Genomic DNA, 23,215 nt, shown 5'->3' with positions numbered 1-23,215 from the left:
TGATTTTTCAGGCCAGTAACAATCTCCTCGAACGTCTTATCCGCTGGTTCATCTGGTGATAAAAGGTGTTTCAATTGCCCGTATGTCTTCGCACCCATTAAGTTTAATAATGTTAGTGCTTTCTCTTCATCTGGGATTTTATTTGCTTTACAATAATTTTGTATGCGTTCTACATACATGGCCCAATCTTCGATGTCGCTATCAAAGGTATTAATGTTCCCATGTTTAGGCATCGTTGCAATTTAATTTATTTTTATTTTTATCCAAAATGGCGGCTTCCCGCTCTTATCTTCGTCCTCCGCCTACAAAATGGCGGTTTTCCCGCGCTTGGCGGTCTTCACCCGTCCCCCAACGCTGTCTCCGCTTCACAGCGGCTCTCGCGCCTTCAGTTGCCCCAGACGCTGCGCCTTTTTAGCCCAAATGCGGCCCGGCCCTTATCACCAGCCGCGATCGATGTCCCCACGCTGCGCCTTTCGGCCCGAATGCGGCCCGGCCCTTATCTCCGGTCGCGATCGATCTCACCGCCCTTATTCCTCCGTCTTCCCTCCCCGTCTGTACAGCCAACGCGGCCGACTTTCTGGTCGCGTCGCTGCCCGGCTTACCCACCACCGAGGTAGAAAGAAGATAGCTGACAGCCGCTGATGGAGGCTTCGAGTTCAGGATGTCTTCTGCACTCTGGTTTCTCGATGTCTGCCGCGCGACGTGTCTTCCAGCAGGGTGATGAGGGTGGAAGCCTCTCTTCGACGTCCGTTCTGTGGACGAAGCCGCCGTGGATATAAACTGCCGCAGGGTAAGAATCGGACTCGTCGCCACTGTTAAGTCTGTGTGTTCTAGTTGTAATTACTAACACAGACTACAAGATTAAAGTTCAACAGGTCTTTACTGGTTGGAGGTCAGGACTATACTAAATACAATATTACTACACAGTGCTTATATACCGGTGGTCACCACCGGTATTACGTATACAGCAGCCAGAGAAAGTAGTACATCTCTTAAGGTGGAACAGGCTTAAGTTCTCTTAAGGTGGAACAGGTTACATACACCACACACCCAACATCTGGGTGCTGCCATGCAAGCTCAGACTGCTTCCATCATGACTGCGGATACCAGTATTCAAAGGGGCTTGCAGAGTTTCACAGCATTCCAGCAATCTGTCCTCCAACAGATTACTAGGATTGCTGAGGCGCTTCCCCGGGAGAGTGACAGTGCCTCCATGGAGCACGAACCTGCTGTCCTCTCTCATAATGACAGTATTTGTCCTCCCACCACTGCCACTCTGCCAGTGCCCTTGCTGTTGCCTGTCAGCCAGCCAGCCCAGACTGCTGCCGCCCATTCGGAGCTGGTGCAGTCCTAAGCCAGGCGTCTAGGCCCAGAGCTGCTCGATGTTGTCCTCCAAGGCCATCTAGTTTCCCCCACTAAAAGTCAGCAGCCTTCCACCAGCCATGCTGTAGTTACTAGGGTAGCACTGCATAGGAGCACTAGGGCAGGCAAAGGCACATGGAAGACAGGAATTAAGGGAATGCACAGGGGTGATTAGTTGACGTTTGTATGAAACATGGCATGGTTTGATTTATAAATTTGGTTTGGAATGTTTATTCCGCGTTGGTTTTTATTGTTGCATTGTGTCCAAGCGGAAGCTGTGATGGTCAGTGACAGAGGGATGGTAAGGTATGGGACAGTTGATGAATGGGGAATTGGGGTTGTGTTTACTGGTATCACAGTCGGATGAGTCGTTCACAGACAGCCCAGCCAGAAAGGAGCTGTCTAGGTTGCCTCCTCCCTTCCTCTTCCTCCTCCTGCTCCTCAGCTGGTACAGTTGGTGGCAAAGGCTGTGCCCTCATGATGGCGAGGTTGTGCAGCATGCAGCAGACCACGACGAATCTTGACACCCACTCTGTGAGTACTTTGAGGCTCCTCCAGAGTGGTCCAGGCATTGCTTCAGCACGCCAGTGATGTGCTTTATGATTTTTTTGTGGCAGCATGGCTTTTGTTGCATGCATGCTGCCCACATGTGCGCACTGGAGTCATGAGCCATGTCGTTAACGGATAGCCCTTGTCGCTCAACAGCCACCCTTTGGTTTGCCGTGGTGGCTCAAATGCAGATGGCACAGCGGACTGCCACAGAATGAAGACATCATGACTCCCGCCCAGATACCGGGCATTGACCTACATGATTCATTGAGTATGGTCGCACACCAGCTGGACATTGAGGGAGTGGAATCGCTTTCGGTTGCGGTACATCTCAGAGTTGACATGCGGCGCTTGCAAAGCGATATGCATGCAGTCAAAGGCACCTGCACCATAGAAACATAGAAAAATAGGAGCAGGAGTAGGCCATTCGGCCCTTCGAGCCTGTTCCGCCATTCAATATGATCATGGCTGATCCTCTATCTCAATACCATATTCCCGCTCTCTCCCCATACCCCTTGATGCCTTTTGTGTCTAGAAATCTATCTATCTCCTTCTGTGGTAGAGAATTCCACAGGTTCACCATTGAGTGAAGAAATTTCTCTTCATCTCAGTCCTAAATGTCCTAAATATCCTGAGACTGTGACCCCTCGATCTAGACCCCCAGCCAGGGGAAACATCCTCCAGTCTGTCTAGCCCTGTCAGAATTTTATACATTTCAATGAGATCCCCTCTCATTCTTCTAAACTCTAATGAATACAGACCTAGTCGACCCAATCTCTCTTCATACGACAGTCCTGCCATCCCAGGAATCAGTCTGGTGAACCTTCCCTGCACTCCCTCTATGGCAAGTACATCCTTTCTTAGGTAAGGAGACCAAAACTGCACACAATACTCCAGGTGTGGTCTCACCAAGGCCCTGTATAACTCATAAGACATCTTTGCTCCTGTACTCAAATCCTCTTGCAATGAAGGCCAACATGCCATTTGCCTTCCTAACCGCTTGCTGCACCTGCATGTTTGCTTTTAGTAACTGGTGTACAAGGACACCTAGGTCCCTTTGTACATCAACATTTCCCAATCTATCACCATTTAAATAATACTCTGCCTTTCTGTTTTTTCTACCAAAGTGGATAACTTCACATTTAGCCACGTTATACTGCATCTGTCATGTATTTGCCTGATAATCTACATCCTAGGGTACTTCAGGAAGTGGCCCTAGAAATAGTAGATGCATTGCTGATCATGGGGAAGCCTGTAATCCTTGTGGAGTTGTGTGCTCACTCCGCCTGCTGCTCTCTGGCAAGAGAGAATGAAATGTATTCAGCTCTCTTAGAATAGAGAGTCTCAGTGACCTCCCTTATGCAACAGTGAATGGCAAACTGGGAGATGTTGTAAATATCTCCTGCTCCAGCCTGGAAGGAGCCCGATGCATAAAAGTTCACAGCCACGGTCACCTTCACAGCCACTGACAATGCGGTCCTCGCCCTGCTCTGAAGTTGCAGTTGTGGCTGCAGCAGGTGGCAGATTTCAGTGAGGATGTCCTTAGTGAAGTGCAGATGTCTGACACCCTGTTCCTCGCTGAGGTTCAGGTAGGAGAATTGCTCCTTGAACACCCTGGGTGGATATGGCCTCCTGCTGAGAGGCCTTCTCCCCCTCCGCCTCCTCCTCCCTCTTCCAGCAGCCTGTCCTGCTCTGTATCACCTTTGCTCATTCTTCCTGTCATGCTGTAGGCCGAGGGGAATGTGTACTACTGTACCCATGTCTGGGAGCAAATGGTTTGTGCAGAACCCTTGAAGTCAGGACAAAGTCCTTCAGCACCTACCACACCACTCCCTGTAGAACTTAGCAACTTTAAAGAACTCGAGAAACCACCAAACACTTCTACAAATGCAGCAACAGCCAGCCAGTAGAAATCAATCAGCCATTCACGTATAAGTAGTTGATGATCCCTTTAAATAGCGCTGGTGGGGGTTGTTCTTCCTGCTGCTGAACGTGTGTTCAGCTGTGAGGGCGTTAGCTGGAGCGTTGAGCTCCAAAATGGCAGCAATGGCGTCAAATCAGCATTACACACTGACCTGGGGGTATAAGTGCACAAATTGTTAAGGAGCAGGTTGAGAAAGCAGTTAAAAAAGCATACGGGATCCTGGGTTTTATAAGGCTTTATAAGAGGCATAGGCAGCAATTTTATGAATGGAGGCAGGTTGAGTGCAGGTCTGCTGCTCGGAGTCTTTCTGACCCGCTCCCAGCTGCCGCCTCCCAGCAGTTACTATTTTGGGTTGATTGGCCTCGTTACGGCCGATGTGTGGGTCCCTCCAGGCAATTGCTTGGAGGCTGTCAGTTTCTCATGTCTAATGACGCGTTGTTTGAATGAAAATTTAAAGGGACCATGTCCCCTTTGGGAAAAATGTCAATGGGATGGATTGGTGCTGCATTATATAGAAAGAGGAGATGACAGCGTCTGTTGTGAACAAAATTTAAGGAATGAAATTGCTGGTCATATTATTCCAGAAAGATTTGAAAGATTTTTTTACATATCAATTTATTATCTGACTATGAAATGAAAAAGATGCCAGATTTGTTCCAATCATTGGCTTGGTAATATTCATGCTTTTTTCTCTTAAAGGTACTGGTTGCTGCAGGAACGGCAGCCCCAATAACTAAGACGACACCCAGGTTCAATGAGGGCTCTCTCCATGCTCTTGTTAGGGAGTTAGAGGATGTCAGGAGTTCCTCTTCCCTGGAAACGGAAGGAGGAGGCCTCCTCAGCAAACCAAGGCAGCTTGGCTGCAAATTGCTGAGGAGGTGAGCTCAAGGTCTGTGTGCAGACGCACATGGGTTGAGTGTGGAAAAAGGTTTAATGATCTGCTGAGATCACCTAAAGTGTGGCCTCTGTGTTCTGGGAAATGGAAGTTTAAGAGTGAAGGCTCAGGATGATTTCCATGTAGAATGTTGGTGGTGACACTGAGCGCAACCACCGTTTATTGGACAGATGATGCCTGGGGTTTTGAGAATGTCGGACTTATATTCATCTCCATGTGCCAGCCACCTGTGGTTGAAGAGTAAGATTACGCGAATCTGGCAGGGATGAGTATATCCCTTGCCCGACGGCCAGCAATGTGGTTGCCTGCTGCTGGATAGGCCACATCTGGCCCCGCAAGGCATCACTCCCCGTCCTCCTCCTCCTCCTCTTCTTCGTCCTCTTCATCTTCCACCAAGGAGGCTGTGTGCTGCGCCACTTGTTCATCTGGCAGCACTAAGCCGCGCTGCTCTTCCTCCGAATCTGACGACCAGGATGAGAGGATGTAAATGGTTCCCATCCCATTGTTATAGATTTCAGTTGAGCCAAGAAGCTTGCCAGCGCACACTCAAAGTGGCCTGAAATTATTCCCAATCAGTTCAAACAGCAGATGTGTGTCAGCTTGACCAGTCACAAGGTCAGTAGATTTGCAAAATCTTATCCCAAACCTCCAACAACAAAGTTGTTGTATTTGAATGCCAGCCATATAACAGGAGTACTTTTAAAGTTCTGCACCAATAGTGACTACAGATCATATCCTCCACCAACTCGTCTCCTTGCAGCTGGACTGTTTCTGACAAGACAGGAAACAGGAGCCAGAGGCACGAAAATGGGAAACCTCTATCAAAATAGGATTATCAAGGCAATTAACAGGCTCTCAACTGCCTTAACTACCTGTCCCACCGGTTGGAGTCGGGTCAGTTTGGGAGCAGCTGAACAGACACTCACGAAAATCGCCTGGGGGCGGGATAGAGACGGGTTGGGTGTCTGAAGCCATTTTTTCAGATTTTACCAGCTGACACGCATCCAAACCCGCCTCCTCAAGGCTGTTAAAATCAAGCCCATAGTGTACAAAAGCAAGGAAGATATGATGAACCTTTATAAAACACTGGTTCGGCCTCAACTGGATCTTGCCAGCCCTGGGGAGGCGGGTATGGAGGCGGGATGCCAGGAAAATGGCAGAATTTGGGGGCGGGTGCCCAACCCGCCCCCAACCCGTCTCTATGCCATCTTGCCAAGAGGCAGGTAGCCATCCCGCATCGGGTCCCGTCTCCTTGGAGGCGGGAAGGGATTACAGCCACTTAACTGCCTGTTAACAGGTAGTTAACAGGCAGAAAATAGGCTTACAACCATTTTGCCCACACAAGTGCGGGCTTTCCGAAGGCTCCGAACCCCGCCAGGGTCACCGAGGCGAGTAGTGGGTCTGCGGGGTCAGAAGGGTGCAAAAGTGTGCTGTGGAGGTAAGTGATGGGTGCAAGTGTGGAGAGGTGAGTATCTGAGGTAAGTGCAAAGTGTTAGAAAAAGTGTACTTACCTTTGTTTCTTCCTGCAGGCTTCAGTCGGTGTGTATGCGGAGAGTCTCGCAACAACCATCACATTTCTGCAAAAGAAAGAGGTTTGATGAGGTCTTGAATTCAAGACCTCATCAAACTACAGAGAATGTCACTGTTTGACAGCTTCACAGAGCTGTCAAATGATGACAATTCATTTGTCAATAATTTTTGACAGATGAAACATCATACATTGATGTTCTCTGCAACCAGCCTTCCCTTTATTGGCCTGCTAAGCCCGCAGAAGTTGATGGAGGGCGGGACTGAAACCCGACAAGTGGGAATCCCGCCTCCAAAAGCTCCCCATTGGCAAAATCACTCCCTTAGTGTCCAATTCTGGGCACTGCACTTTAGGAAGGATGTGAAGGCCTTAGAGAGGGTGCAGAAAAGATTTACAAGAATGGTTCCAGAGATGAGGGACTTCAGTTATGTGGATAGACTGGAGAATCTGGGGTTGTTCTCCTTACAGCAGAGAAGGCTGAGAGGAGATTAGATAGAGCTGTTCAAAATCATGAGGGGTCGAGACAGAGTAGATAGAGAGAAACTGTTCCCATTGGCAGAAAGGTCAAGAACCAGAGGACAGAGATTTAAGGTGATTGGCAGAAGGTCCAAAGGCGACATGAGGAAAAACATTTTTAGGCAGCAAGTGGTTATGACCTGAAATGCACTGGCTGAAAGGGTGATGGAGGCAGATTCAATCATGGCTTTCAAAAGGGAATTGGATAAGTTTCTGAAGGAAAAAAATTTGCAGGGCTACGGGGAAAGGACGGGGGAGTGGGACTTGCTGAAGTGCTCTTACAGAGAGCCAGCATGGGCTCGACGGGCCGAATGGCCTCCTTCTGTGATGTAACCATTCTATGATTCTATGATTCTGTATACTTCCAGCGGACGCTCACTGCGCCTGCACTAACGCCCTCATCAAGATGCCGTCTGGAAGTGTGCATGTGCAGATGCCATTTAGGATCCAAAACGGCACTCGTAACGCTGAAAGAGCGGGCGCTAAGGAGCCGAATTTTGTGCCCAATGTCTGAATTGAATTTTGAAAGATCACTAGGAATATACTATAGACTGGGGTAAGGAAATGTTTGCAGCAAGAAAGGGGTATTTTTTTTACAGTGTGTTCAGGACTTTTTTCTCAGTCACTATAGAGTTACTCCAACAAGGAAGGAAGCCATTATTGATTCTGGCTCCGGGTAAAGAAGTCGAGAAAGTAGGACACGTAAAAGTAGGGAAACATTTAGGAAACAGTGAACATAATATAATTAGGTTCAGTGTAAGAACAGGAAAGAAAAAGTTAAGCACAAGGGTACTTAACTGGGAAAGAAATAAATAATCTATTATGTATTAAGTTCAGTACGTCACGTACCCATTTTGTCAAAAGCTTTCATAGGAATAGGAAAACCCATTATACTGCCTGCAGTACTTGGATAGGTGTTTTCAGTGTAAGGATGTCACAAATGTCCTGTCACCCACTCACCCAGCCTGGTGTCCCACACAGTATGCAGGCGTTGGTTGTACAGATATATGGCCTGATTTTTTTTAAGTTTCATTTTTTAATTTTCTTTAATCAACTGCCATGGAAGGCCTCAGATTATTATCCTGAGGCCCACTGTTAGATTTACTGACCATCCTATGGCCAGAGATCTCTGAGCTGACCTTTCATTAGGTTTTAAAGACATAGCTTTGAATTTAAACTCCTCCAACCCAGCAGAACCTGGGCAGGGGGTGGCAGTTAAAAGAGAGTGGGTACAAAACCCACTCCATTCCCGTTCTGCTGCAGTTTTAAAATGCCTGATTTTTACAAATGGAGTCCTATTACGTCAATAGGACCCCGACAGAACCTATCCCACCCATTCCACCCCGTCTCCTCCCGTCCTCCTCTTGCCATCCCCCTCTCCACTGTCCTCCTCCCATCACCATTCCCCTCCCCTACACTTCCTCTTTCTCTTCCTTCCCCCTTTTACCTACTTCCCTTTCACAATCGAACTCCCCATTACTCCCCTCCCCACCATTCTCCCCTCTTCCTTTCACCCCTCTCCCCTTCACTGCTTCCTCTCCCCTTCCTCCTTCCCCATCCACTTTCTCCATTCCCTCTTCCCTGCCTAAAGAAATCACATCCCTTTTTTCCTTGCTTTTTCCAGCAACAGCCAGGAAAGTCAGCCCCCTTGTCCACTAAGCATTAGTGTTTATAAATATAAAGAATATACTTGCACTTTTATAGCGCCTTTCACAATCTCAGGATGTCCCAAAGGGCTTTATAACCAATTAAATATTTTGAAGTGCAGTCACTGTTGTAATGTAGGAGACGTGGCAGCCAATTTGCACACAGCAAGATCCCACAAACAGCAATTAAATAATTGACCAGATAATCTGTTTTAATGATGTTGGTTGCGGGATAAATATTGGCCATGACACCGGGGAGAACTCCTCTGCCCTTCTTCGAAATAATGCCATAGGATCTTTTATATCTACCTGAAAACGGCAGACGGGGCCTCGGTTTAACGTCTCATCCAAAGCACAGCACCTCCAACTCTCCCTCAGTACTGCAAAGAAGTTCCAGACTAGATTATGTGCTCAATTTTCTTAAGTGGGACTATGAACCTACAACCTTCTGACTCAGAGGTGAGAGTGCTACCACTGAGCCTATGCTGACGCTTTAGTATATAATATATATAAATGTAGTTATTTCAGGGGCTTCATCTTTGCGATTTTATTTGATTAACAAATCCACATGGAATTTGAGATTAAGTAGCAGGATACAAAAGTATTTTGAATAGTTTTGTTTTTTACTTTTAAAGTCTGCTTCAAATGGAATTGATGATCAGTGCTTGAAGTTAATGGTATTTTGACTTAGTTGCCTCATATAATGTCATAATGGTGTAGCAGTTGTTTTTTTTATTCATGCATGGGATGTGGGCGTCGCTGACATGGCCAGCATTTATTGCCCATCCCTAAATGTTTGTTCCAATTGTTATGTGGTAACAGATTTAACTTATCAAAGGACAACACTGTAATGTGCTGCAACATGTTTAATTGGCTCATCAAAGGGCTAATAGCCACACTCTAAAGAAACCTCATAAAACCCATTTCTGACCAAGAATTTGAGATACTGCTTACAGGGTGATCGCCAGTGCTAATCTGATACTGAACCAACAAAATATTCTTAAAAGGAATAATATCACCCCAATGAATCTCCAAAGGATGACGACCAGTTGTCAAGGCTCTTGCTGGAGATATTTTACTGAAATGCAACCACCCTAATTAACATGGTCTGTGGTTGTCCACAAATCACTCACTTCTGGACCAGGGTGTTTATAGTTTTTTTTTAATCGAATAGAATATATTTTTTGTTTCTACCAGTACTTGTAGTACTCCAGGACACAGAACAATTTTGACCAATCCAAAGCACAAACAGGCACTAATCCCAACGGCTCTGATAGTTACGAGGAAATTTATTTTAATGAGCTGGCAAAACCAGCAGATCACCTTGTTAAATAGCAGGAGATTGCTATGGGAATCTGCCACACATAAGAACCATTGCCTTCCTATCTTCCTATCAAATTCCAAGATTTGAAAATCTATGTGGGAGTGCTTGGATGTTTCAGTTGCTCCTCCATCATCTTAGACACCTTAGACACTGCAGCTTAGAAATTTGTATGAGGGTAAAACAGGTGCCTAAGCATTCAATATGGCGGGTGACATGTGCACGTACATGCCACGCTCGAAGTGTGCTCCCCACCATATTGGTAAAGGCTGCTGGCATTGCAGCAGCCCAAAATTGATGATCACTTCACCGGTGAGCTGCGTACATATGCAGCTCGCCGGTCTAATTCAAATTCAATTGGGCCTCGGGCCTACCTTTTCCAGCACAGGGGATCGTTCCCTTCAGGCCGGCACTAGCCAATTTCTCCCCATCTCAGCTATATCCTCCTTCATCCTCTACTTCCCTGCACCTTGCACTTCTCCTCTGGTGTATCACGTCTATGTACGAATGATCTCTCTGTCTTACCAGTCTGGATATTTTATTCTATTGTACACGTTACTTATCATTCGTACTAATATCTCTGTTTATATCCAAGCTACCCTCAATATATATATTTATAATGTAATCAACTTCCTCTAGAAGTATCAAAACCTAGAAACAAATATTCATGATGGAAATAAAGTTTATGGATACCTGCCTCAGGGCAGATAGGCACCTTTGCTCGACCAATTCGGAAAGCAGCTTGGTTACTGCAATTGGTTGACTTGTTTTTCTGACTAAAAATTCGAGTGACATTGTTAGACAGAGCTAACAAAAAAGGAGTTTTGAACACGGTAAACAACTAAACATTAGAGTAAATTAGGTAGAAAATGCTAAAGAAGGTTGGTTGTTATGTTCAATATTGTCTTCCCGCAGCACCCATCCTCTAGTTCAGTCTGCTTCCGTCTGGATTGAGCAAGTCTTTTCTTGCCTAGTCTAAAGCAAATGAAAATGTGCTGGTGAATAAAACTTAATTTCCTCTTTTACACCTTCTTTCTTTCTCTCTCACACAATCTCTCCATCTTTTTCCTTTGATGTTCTGATCATTAAACAAAATAATAAAGTTAGTCTTTCTGAAGTAACCACATATATCAGAAAATTATTCAGTAAAATCTATATCAATGACTTAGATGAGGAGTGTAATATATCCAAGTTTCCTGATGATACAAAGTTAGGTGGCAAAGTAAGCTGTGAGGTAGACACAAAGAGGCTGCAAAAGGATATATGAAATAACAACAGAAAATGCTGGAAACACTTAGCAGGCCAGGCAGCATCCATGGAGAGAGAAACAGAGTTAACGCTTCAGGTCTGGGACCCTTCATCAGAACTGGAAAAAGCTGGAGATGTAACAGATTTTAAGCAGGTGCAGAGGCAGGGAGAGGAGGGTTGGGGGCCGTGGGCGGTGGTGGGGGGAGGGAGGAAGGAATTGAAGGAACATTCTGTGCTAAAGTATGAGGTAGGAAAGATAAAGGCCCAGAAATTCGGGTCGGGGGCTTCCCGCGGGTGTAAGCCCCTGACCTGCACTTACCTTGCGCGCCGGCAGTTGAGCTGTAGGGCCCCGTGGAATTCCGCTCCGGGGCCTGGCCCAGTTGCCGGCGTGCTGTGCTTGCGTGTCCCAGGGGCGTAGTTAGTGTGATGCGTCCCCTGGGATCACGTGAGCCATGGGCAGCCAATCGGAGGAGGGAAAAGCCCATTCATAAGATTGACAGGTAGACCTGTCAAAACTTATAAATACTATGGGCCCAAAATAGCAGTAAACCTTCAAATAATTTTTTTTTTAAATCACACTTTTTAAATAAACTATAAATTACATTAAATAACTATTTTAAACAATAATTTAAATTTTTGAAAAAAAATGTTTATATTATAACGGGGCTAAAAATAAACTTACCTTGCTTTAAAGTATTTAAAAATAATAAACCTGTGGACAAAATGTTTTAATTTTAATTAATTGACCACTTACCTTGCAAAAAGCAGGCCTGTGTAAATCCTGCAGGCTTACCCTCCCCGGGGAAACCTGTGAAAAAAACCTAAGTTCAAAGCGCACGCGCAGCCTCCCCTGCGCGCGCGTTTGACCTCTGAACCTCTTCGTTCAGAGGATCGGAAATGCCGGTTTCCCGCGCATGCGCAGTGCATGCAGGAAACCGGCAATTCCATTCGGCCTACGGGTGAGTACCCCGTGCGTACTCACCCGGGGAGGGCCGAATTTCTGGGCCAAAATGTTGCAAATGGGGATGGCAAAATCATACAGCCTGAAGAATGGAGGCAGGGGTTATAGTCCTATTTTGCTATTGTAAAAGGATATAGACAGGTTAAATGAATGGGCAAGAACATGGCAGATGGAATATAATGTGGAGAAGTGTGAAGTTATCCACTTTGGTAGGAAAAATAGAAAAGCAGAATTTTTTTTAGTGGTGAGAAACTGGGAAATGTTGGTACTCAAAGGGACTTGGGTGTCCTTGTACACAAATCACAGAAAGTTAACATGTACATACAGCAAGCAATTAGGAAAGCAAATGGTATGTTAACCTTTATTACAAAGGGATTGGAGTATAAGAGTAAAAAAGAAGTCTTACTACAATTATATAGGGCCTTGGTGAGACCACACCTGCAGTATTGTATACATTTTAGGTCTCCTTACCTAAGGAAGGATATACTTGCCTTAGAGGGAGTACAACTAAGGGTCACTAGATTGATTCTTGGGATGAGGGGATTGTCCTATGAGGAGAGATTGAGTAGACTAGGTCTATATTCCCGAGAGTTTCGAAGAATGAGAGGTGATCTCATTGAAACATATAAAAGTCTTACAGGGCTTGACAGGGTAGATGCTGGGAGAATGTTTTCCCTGGCTGGGGAGTCTAGAACTAGGGGTCACAGTCTCAGAATAAGGGGTCAGCCATTTAGGACTGAGATGAGAAGAAATTTCTTCACTCAGAGGTTTTTGAATCTTTGGAATTCTCTACCCCAGAGAGCTGTGGGTGCTCAGTCGTTGAGTATATTCAAGACAGAGATCGATCAATTTTTGGACACTAAGGGAATCAAGGGATAGGGGGATAGTGCGGGAAGGTGGAGTTGAGGTAGAAGATCAGCCATGATCTTATTGAATGGTGGAGTAGGCTCAAAAGACCGAATGGTCTACTCCTGCTCCTATTTCTTATGTTCTTGTGTTTTAAAGACTTCACTGTGACATTTATATTAATACCAATGTACGAGATAGATACAGTATAAATTGATATAGAATTATGCATTCAGGTACACGCCTGAAAATAAACAGAACTATTATTACAGGAGAACTACTGGATCCCAACAATTAAGATTAATTTACTGGAATGTTATCATCATCGTTGTTGCTGTTTATTTGCTTTTTACTTTTTGGTTTAAATTGAACACTGCATTTTTCCAAGCTATTTTAGTGGCTCAGTGTATAAATGCACTGTGCATTGTGGCACCAATCCATACAATTAATGAACTTGGTCAGAGTTAGCTGATCTCAGTCAGAGCGATGATAAAGACACTACAATTCGTCTCCTCAACATCACTGGACTGGGGAGAATAAAACTGGCTGGGGTTCCAGTTCAGAATTACTATCAAGTATGCAAATGTGGACCCCCACAGACTTTATATGTATTCGTTCCTGGGATGTGGGCATCGCAGGCAAGGCCATCATTTATTGCCCATCCCTAATTGCCCTTGAGAAGGTGGTGGTGAGCTGCCTTCTTGAACCGCTGCAGTCCATGTGGTGAACGTACTCCCACAGTGCTGTTCGGCAGGGAATTCCAGGATTTTGAACCAGCGACGATGAAGGAACGGCGATATATTTCCAAGTCAGGATGGTGTGTGACTTGGAGGGGATCTTGGAGGTGGTGGTGTTCCCATGCGCCTGCTACCTCTGTCCTTCTAGGTGGTAGAGGTCATGGGTTTGGGAGGTGCTGTCGAAGAAGCCTTGGTGAGTTGCTGCAGTGTATCTTGTATCCCATCAATTTCCCTAACACCATTATAAGAACATAAGAACATAAGAAATAGGAGCAGGAGTAGGCCAATCGGCCTCTCGAGCCTGCTCCACCATTCAATAAGATCATGGCTGATCTGATCCTAACCTCAAATCTTCTATCACTGTGCATCCACCCGAACCCATGTGATCTCCCGGGAGAGGCGAAAAACCAGATAAAGACCCAATGGCCAATTAGGGAGAAAAAAATCTGGGAAATTCCTCTCCGACCCATCTAGGCGATCGAAATTCTTCCAGGAGATCACTCTGTCCCTATATTTTCTACAGTACTTACCTTCTGTAAAGGCGATCTCCACCCCAGCCAGGAACAGGAATAAAACCATCTCCTGAAATCTAACACAGAATTAGAACACAGTAGGAGCAGAACCAGGCTACACGGCTCCTGGGCCCACTCCACTACCCACAGGGCCATGACCATTCCGAACCTAGACTCATGTCCAATTTCCTGCCCGCTCCCCATAACCCTTAATTCCCTTTACTTCTAGGAAACTATCTATTTCTGTTTTAAATTTATTTAATGATGTAGCTTCCACAGCTTTCTGGGGCAGCAAATTCCACAAACCTACCACCCTCTGAGTGAAGAAGTTTCTCCTCATCTCAGTTTTGAAAGAGCAGCCCCTTATTTTAAGATTATGCCCCCTAGTTCTAGTTTCACCCATCATTGGGAACATCCTCACCGCATCCACCCGATCAAGCCCCTTCACAATCTTATATGTTTCAATAAGATCGCCTCTCATTCTTCTGAACTCCAATGAGTACAGTCCCAATCTACTCAACCTCTCCTCATATGACCACCCCCTCATCCCCGGGATTAACCGAGTGAACCTTCTTTGTACTGACTCGAGAGCAAGTATGTCTTTTCTTAAGTATGGACACCAAAACCGTATGCAGTATTCCAGGTGCGGTCTCACCAATACCTTGTACAACTGCAGCAATACCTCCCTGTTTTTATATTCCATCCCCCTAGCAATAAAAGCCAACATTCCATTGGCCTTCTTGATCACTTGCTGCACCTGCATACTAACTTTTTGAGTTTTGTGCACCAGGACCCCCAGACCCCTTTGTACTACAGTACTTTCCAGTTTCTTGCCATTAAGATAATAACTTGCTCTATGATTTTTCCTGCCAAAGTGCATAACCTCACACTTTCCAGTATTGTATTCCATCTGCCAAATCTCTGCCCACTTACTTAGCCTGTCTATGTCCCTTTGCAGGTTTTTTATGTCCTCCTCACTCACTACTTTCCGTCCCATCTTTGTATCATCTGCAAACTTTGATATGTTACACTCGGTCCCCTCCTCCAAATCGTTAATATAGATTGTAAAGAGTTGGGGACCCAGCACTGACCCCTGTGGAACACCACTAGTTACTGGTTGCCAATCTGAGAACGAACCATTTATCCCAACTCTCTGCTTTCTGTTAGAGAGCCAATCCTCCACCCACGCCAGAATATTACCCCCAATCCCGTGATTTTTTATCTTGAGCAATAATCTTTTGTGTGGCACCTTGTCAAATGCCTTTTGGAAGTCTAAATACACTACGTCCACTGGTTCCCCTTTATCCACCCTGTATGTTACTTCCTCAAAAAACTCTAGCAAATTTGTCAAACATGACTTCCTCTTCATGAAACCATGCTGAGTTTGTCCTATTAAATTATGTTTATCCAAATGTCCCATTACTGTCTCCTTAATAATGGACTCTAACATTTTACCAACCACAGATGTTAGGCTAACAGGTCTATAGTTTCCAGCCTTCTGCCTACTACCCTTTTTACATAAGGGTGTTACATTAGCAGTTTTCCAATCTGCCGGGACCTTTGCTGAGTCCAGTGAGTTTTGGAAAATTATTACCAATGCATCCACAATCCCTACCGCTACTTCCCTCAAGACCCTAGGCTGCAAGCCATCAGGTCCAGGGGATTTATCCGCCTTGAGTCCCATTATTTTACCAAGTACCACTTCCTTAGTGAGTTTAATCGTATTTAGTTCCTCCCCCCCTAGAGCCCCCTGTTTGTCCAGTGTTGGGATATTCTTAGTGTCCTCTACTGTAAAGACTGATACAAAATAATTGTTCAGTGTTTTTGCCATCTCCATGTTTCCCACCATAATTTCCCGGTATCATCCTCTAAGGGACCAACATTTACTTTAGCCACCTTTTTTCTTTTTATATAACTATAGAAACTTTTACTGTCTGTTTTTATATTTTTTGCTAATTTACTTTCATAATCTATCTTCCCTTTCTTAATCAATCTTTTAGTTATTTTTTGCTGTCTTTTAAAGACTTCCCAATCTTCCATCCTCCCACTAGATTTGGCTACCTTATATGCCCTTGTTTTTAGTCGGATACTATCCTTAATTACTTTACTTAGCCACGGATGGCTATCTTTTCTTTTACACCCTTTTTTCCTCAGTGTAATATATATTTTTTGGAAGTTGTAAAATAACTCCTTAAATGTACACCACTGATCATGTACCGTCTTACCCTTTAATCTATTTTCCCAGTCCACTCTAATCAATTCCACTCTCATACCTTCATAGTCTCCTTTATTCAAGCTCAGCACGCTTGTTTGAGATCCAACCTTCTCACCCTCGAATTGAATATGGAAATCAACCATGTTGTGGTCACTCATTCCAAGGGGATCCTTTACTAGGACATTTTTAATTAATCCTGTCTCATTACACAGGACCAAATCTAAGGTTGCTTGCCCCCTGGTCGGTTCAGTTACATACTGCTCAAGAAACCCATCCCTAATACACTCAATGAACTCATCCTCAAGGCTGCTCTGCCCAATTTGATTTGTCCAGTTAATATGATAATTAAAATCCCCCATAATTATAGCTCTTCCCTTATTACAAGCCTCAACTATTTCCTGATTAATACTCCGTCCAACAGAGTTGCAACTGTTCGGAGGCCTATAGACTACACCCACTAGTGTTTTTTTCCCCTTATTATTCCTTATCTCCACCCAAACTGTTTCACTATCCTGCTCCTTTGACCCAATATCATTTCTCTGTATTATAGTGATTCCTTCCTTTATTAACATAGCCACCCCACCTCCTCTCCCTTCCTGCCTGTCCTTCCTGATTGTTAAATAACCTGGTATGTTTAATTCCCAGTCATGGTCACCCTGCAGCCATGTTTCTGTAATGGCCACAAGATCATACCCATATGTCGTTATTTGTGCCGTTAACTCATTCATTTTGTTACGAATGCTACGTGCATTCAGATAAAGAACTTTCAAATATGTTTTGTAACACTTAGTTCCTGTTTTTTCCCTTTTTAGTACTTTACTTTTTGCTCCATACCTTCTGTCCCTTCCTGACACATTCTGTTTTTTAATTCCCCCACTGCTACCTAAGTCTATGACCTTCTCTGTTGTCATTTCTATGATTTGCTCTCTAGAAACCTCCCCCCCCACTAATCCCTACAAATACTGATTTCTTTCAGTTCCTCCCTTTCATCAGACCCTAGGTTCCCTGACATTTCTGGGAGGTTATTTGTGTCCTCCTTTGTGAAGACAGAACCAAAATATGTATTTAATTGGTCTGCCATTTCTTTGTTCCCCATTATAAATTCCCCTGATTCTGACTGCAAGGGACCTACGCTTGACTTCACCAATCTTTTTCTCTTCACATATCTATAAAAGCTTTTACAGTCAGTTTTTATGTTCCCTGCAAGCTTACTCTCATATTCTATTTTCACTTTCTTAATTAATCCCTTTGTCCTCCTTTGTTGAATCCTAAACTGCTCCCAATCCTCTGGATTACTGCTTTTTTGGCCAATTTATATGTCCTCTCCTTGGATCTTATGCTATCCCTAATTTCCCTCGTTAGCCATGGTTGAGTCACCTTTTTTGTTTTATTTTTATGCCAAACTGGGATGAACAAATTCTGTAGTTCATCCATGCTGTCTTTGAATGTTTGCCATTGCCTATCCACCGTTAACCCTTTGAGTGACATTCCCCAATCAATCCTACCCAATTCGCGCCTCAGACCATCGTAGTTTCCTTTATTTAAATTCAGGACCCAAGTGTAATGATCAATAACATGTCATTCTATAGTGGACACTCGGTGGAGCCGTAGAGCTGTATATAGCTGTATGTATAAGACTACACTACCCAGCTGTATATATATTAAGACTACATTACCCATGAGGCACTAGGCTACCCACAAGGCAGCAGTCAAGATGGAAGCCTCTACAGATACTGTACCTAGTCCACATGTGCTCAATAAAGTAACTAGCAAAAGCTAGCTGTGTTCATAATAAGAATGTCTATTTATTAATGAACATAACATGGTACCAGGGTGGTGAAGATCTGCTGAAAATTGTGAAAAGTGACATGGAGAATTTGAAGCCACCAGAGCGTTTGAATCTCACAGAAAAAATCGACTACAATTGGCAGACTTTTAAACAGCAATTCGAACTCTACATTGCAGCCATCAGATTCGGTACGAAGCCAGACGCAAGGAAGATAGCATTGCTGCTCACGGTTGCAGGCCCACAGGCGATAAAGGTATTTAATACATTTGTATTTAATCCAGCGGAGAACAGAGAAAAATTAGAAGATGTGCTAAAAAAATTTGATGCACATTGCTCTCCCAAAAAGAATGAGACGTATGAAAGATACATGTTCCGTTCTCAGACACAGCAACAAAATGAGACTTTTGATAGCTTTATAACTGATCTGAAACTGAAAGCACAGACATGTAATTTCTCTGAGCTCAAAGCATCCATGATTCGTGACCAGATTGTGTTTGGTATTCATGATAAAAAAGTCAGGGAACGTCTGTTGAGAGAAACCAAACTAAATTTGGAAAATGCGGTGAAAATATGCCAAGCCAGCGAGCTAGCTCGAAAGCACGCGAAGACTTTCAGTGAAATGAATAATGATGCGATTGTAATGAGTGATAATGCTGCTGTCGGTGCTGTGTCCTGTAAGGGGAAGAAACATGGGCAGAACAGAAATGAAAAGCAATCGGAGGATGACATTTTTAATTGTAAACGCTGTGGTTACAAACACCAGTTAAAACAATGCCCAGCGTTTGGAAAAATGTGCACAAAGTGTAATGGAAAGAATCACTTTGCCAAACAATGCTTTTCAAAAGTAAAAACTAAGAAAGGGCAACGAGTTAATGTAATTGAGGACACTGATTTAAGTGAGACATTTTTTGTACGAATGGTGTCATGTGACAATATCAAAAAGGATACAGAAAATGTGCAGCCCTCAAAAATGGACAATGCTGAACATAAAGTTAATGCAGTGAAAGAGGACAAATGGATGATCCCACTGCAGGTAAATGGAGCATTAGTTACCTTGAAACTAGACACTGGGGCAAAAGCAAACTTAATCAGTATGAGTGACATTAACAATATGAAAGAAAAGCCCAAAATACAGAAAAAGTCAGCACTACTGAAGGACTATAATGGACAGAAAATAGATAGCTTAGGTGTATGCAGACTTAAAGTGACAGTCAAAGACAAAGTGCATCATCTCATGTTTTCTGTTGTGGCTGAAAGACTTGATTCGATACTAGGTGACAAAGCTTGTGAAGACTTAGAACTGGTCAAGAGAGGCTAGCGTATAAACTGTGCCATAAGCAGACCAGATGACTCAGGTGATGAAGCAGAGAGCCCATCAAGGATGAAAAGGCCAAAGGGTATCCATGTCTTCAAAAAGCCTAGTTTCTCCAAGAAGAAAGAAAAAGACTTTAAGGTCAAAGAGAAGCCAAGGGAAGAAAAACACAAGGAGAAAAAGTCCAAAGATATAACCGCAGCAGATGTTGTTAAGCAGTGGAAAGAGAAAAAGAAAAAGAAGAAGCCTGCACCAGAGCAGGAAGCAGTTCCGGTGGATACTCCTTCTTCCCTCAGGCCAATCTTTGGTGTTCCATTAGCCGAGGCTGCTGAGAGGACTATGCTGTATGATGGGATCCAGCTGCCAGCAGTTTTTCGAGAGTGCATTGACTACATTGAGAGTTATGGCATGAAGAGTGAAGGAAACACTGAAACCCTCTCCAAGCAAAGATCACAAGGAGACCTCGATCTATACAAAAGCAGATTGATGACAATGCCGCAACTGCATCTTGTCATTCACCGCCAGAACAATCTCATGAAGACACATCAGACTTACCCGTGTTGAGAAGATCCACACGTGAAGTAAAAAAGCCTGATAGACTTAATCTTTGAGTACAATGTAAAGCTTTGAAAATGTGTTGACTGTTTTGAAAATGTTTATGTTTATAGAGCACTAACAAAAGTGTTACTGATATTATCTTTATTGTTTTCTTGAAAGTTGATTGATATTGATTTTGTTAAACCTCAAAGAAAGGGGGATGTAATGATCAATAACATGTCATTCTATAGTGGACACTAGGTGGAGCCATAGAGCTGTGTAGAGCTGTATATAAGACTACACTACCCAGCTGTATATATATTAAGACTACATTATCCATGAGGCACTAGGCTACCCACAAGGCAGCAGTCAAGATGGAAGCCTCTACAGATACTGTACCTAGTCCACATGTGCTCAATAAAGTAACTAGCAAAAGCTAGCTGTGTTCATAATAAGAATGTCTATTTATTAATGAACATAACACCTAGTCTCTGAGTCAACAACTTCATTCTCCATCTTAATGAAGAATTCGATCATATTATGATCGCTCTGACCCAAGGGGCCTCGTACAACAAGATTGCAAATTAATCCTTTCTTGTTACATAATACCCAGTCTAAGATGGCCTGATCTCTGGTTGGTTCCTTGACATATTGGTCCAGGAAACCATCCCGTAAACACTCCAGGAATTCCTCCTCCACAGTATTGTTACTAATTTGGTTAATTTCTAATTTCCCTTTTAATGCCATCCCCAACCTCTGCATTACTGTTTGGAGGTCTATATACCACTCCCACTAATGTTTTCTGCCCCATGGTATTTCTCAGTTCTACCCATACAGATTCCACATCATCAGAGCTAATATCCTTCCTTACAATTGTGTTAATCCCTTCTTTAACCATTGACCTCTAACAACCACAACCATCTTCCTTTGTGCTAGGTATGACTCCAGCCAATGGAGAATTTTCCCCCAATTCCCATTGACTTCAATTTTAATAGGGCTTCTTGATGCCACACTTGGTCAAATGCTGCCTTGATGTCAAGGGCAATCACTCTCACCTCACCTCTGGAATTCAGCTCTTTTGTCCATGTTAGGGGAGCAGATAGGCGTTTCTGCGGCCACGGACGTGACTCCAGGATGCTATGTTGCCTCCCTGGTGCCAGGGTCAAGGATGTCACTGAGCAGCTGCAGGACACTCTGAGGGGGGAGGGTGAACAGCCAGATGTCGTTGTCCATATTGGTACCAACAACATAGGCAGAAAGAGGGATGAGGTCCTGCAGGCAGAGTTTAGGGAGCTAGGAGAGAGATTAAAAAGCAGGACATTAAAGGAAGTAATCTCCAGATTACTTCCGGTGCCACGTGCTAGTGAGTACATAAATAGGAGGATAGAACAGATGAATGCGTGGCTGAAGAGATGGTGCAGGAGGGAGGACTTTAGATTCCTGAGGCATTGGGACTGTTTCTGGGGAAGGTGGGACCTGTACAAGCCGGACGGGTTACACCTCAACAGAGCCGGGACCAATATTCTCATGGGGAGGTTTGCTAGTGCTGTTGGGGAGGGTTTAAACTAGCTTGGCAGGGGGATGGGCACCAGCATATAGGAGTAGAAAAGACGAATAAGGTGCATGAAAGTTTGAGTGTGTTGCACATTACTAGAGAAGAAAGTAGTATTAGAGGCGGAAGTAGTACCATATTAGATAGGAGCAGACTAAGAAAGACTACGAAAAATTCAAAAATGGGTTTAGAATGCATGTACGTAAATGCACAAAGTGTGGTGAATAAGGTTGGTGAGCTACAAGCACAATTAGCCATGTGGCAAAATGTTGTGGCAATAACGGAAACATGGCTTAAAAACGGTGAGGACTGGGCACTTAATATTCAAGGATACAAGGTGTTCAAAAAAGATAGGGAAGGAAAAAAGGGAGGTGGGGTGGCAGTGCTGATTAAGGAAGACATTGTAGTGTTGGAAAGGGAGGATGTTCTTGAGGGGACAAGGACAGAACCCATTTGGTTAGAGTTGAGGAGCAAAAAGGGTATGATCATGCTATTGGGGGTATTCTATAGGCCTCCAAATAATGAGAGGGAGGTAGTGGAGCAAATTTGCAGGGAAATCGCAGCGATATGCAAGAGCTATAGAGTGGTGATATTGGGGGACTTTAATTACCCAAATATCGATTGGGATAATGCGAGGGTAAAGGGAAAGGAAGGGGAGGAATTTCTGAAATGTGTTCAGGAGAATTTTCTTGATCAATATGTTCTTGGCCCAAATAGGAAGGAGGCATTGCTGGATCAGGTGCTGGGGAATGAAGTGAGCCAGGTTGACCAAGTGTCTGTGGGAGAACACTTGGGTACGAGTGATCATCGTATCATAAGATTTAGATTAGCAATGGAGAGGAGCAAGGAACAATCTAGAGTGGAACTTCTATACTGGAATAGGGCTAACTTCAATGGGATGTGAAAGTACCTAGCCAGGGTAAAATGGAACCAAAGACTGACAGGAAAAACTGTAACGGAACAATGGGTGATCTTTAAGGAGGAGATGTTTAAGGAGGCTAGGTACATTCCAACAAGAGGGAAGGTTAAGGGAACCAAAGCAAGGGCTCCTTGGATGACGAGGGAGATAGAGAAGATGATGAAACAAAAACAGAGGGTGTATGCTGCATGTCAGGTGAATTCTTCAAGGGAGAACCAGACCAAATACAATAAGTTGAGAGGGGAAGTGAAGATGAAAATAAGATTGGCAAAGAGAGAATATGGGAGTAGAATGGCAGTTAACATAAAAGGGAACCCAAAAATCTTCGACCGGCATGTAAACAGTAAGTGGGTAGTAAGAGGCAGTGTGGGGCCTATTAGCGATAAAGGGGGTGTTGTATACTTAGATGCGCAGGGCAAGCCTAGAATACTCAATGAGTACTTTGTATCGGTGTTTACTAAGCAGGTGAATGCTGACAAAATATCCATAGTAGTGGAAAAGGTACAAGCAATAGAAGGGGTGAAAATTGATAGACAGGATGTACCAGAAAGGCTGGGTATGCTTAGAGTGGATAAGTCACCTGGTCCAGATGGCTTGCATCCCAGATTGCTAAGGGAATTGGGGGAGGAGATAACGGAAGGGCTTGCCATAATTTTCCAATCTTCCATAGATGTGGTGGAGGTGCCTGAGGATTGGAAAGTGGCAAATGTGACACTGTAGGAGTCTACGTACTCCTAGCAAAAAATACTGAACTCGGAGAGGTTCAACAGAAAAGGTTTAATTGTTGAGACTGCATGTTGAACACAAAAATGGCGTCAGAGACTACACCAAGTCCGACTGCCTTTC

Source organism: Somniosus microcephalus, chromosome 2 (genome assembly GCF_052327205.1).
Source record: "Somniosus microcephalus isolate GS21.2 chromosome 2, FLI_Smic_1.0, whole genome shotgun sequence".
Classification (NCBI taxonomy): Eukaryota; Metazoa; Chordata; class Chondrichthyes; order Squaliformes; family Somniosidae; genus Somniosus; species Somniosus microcephalus.
Note: the sequence above shows the minus strand (reverse complement) of the source record.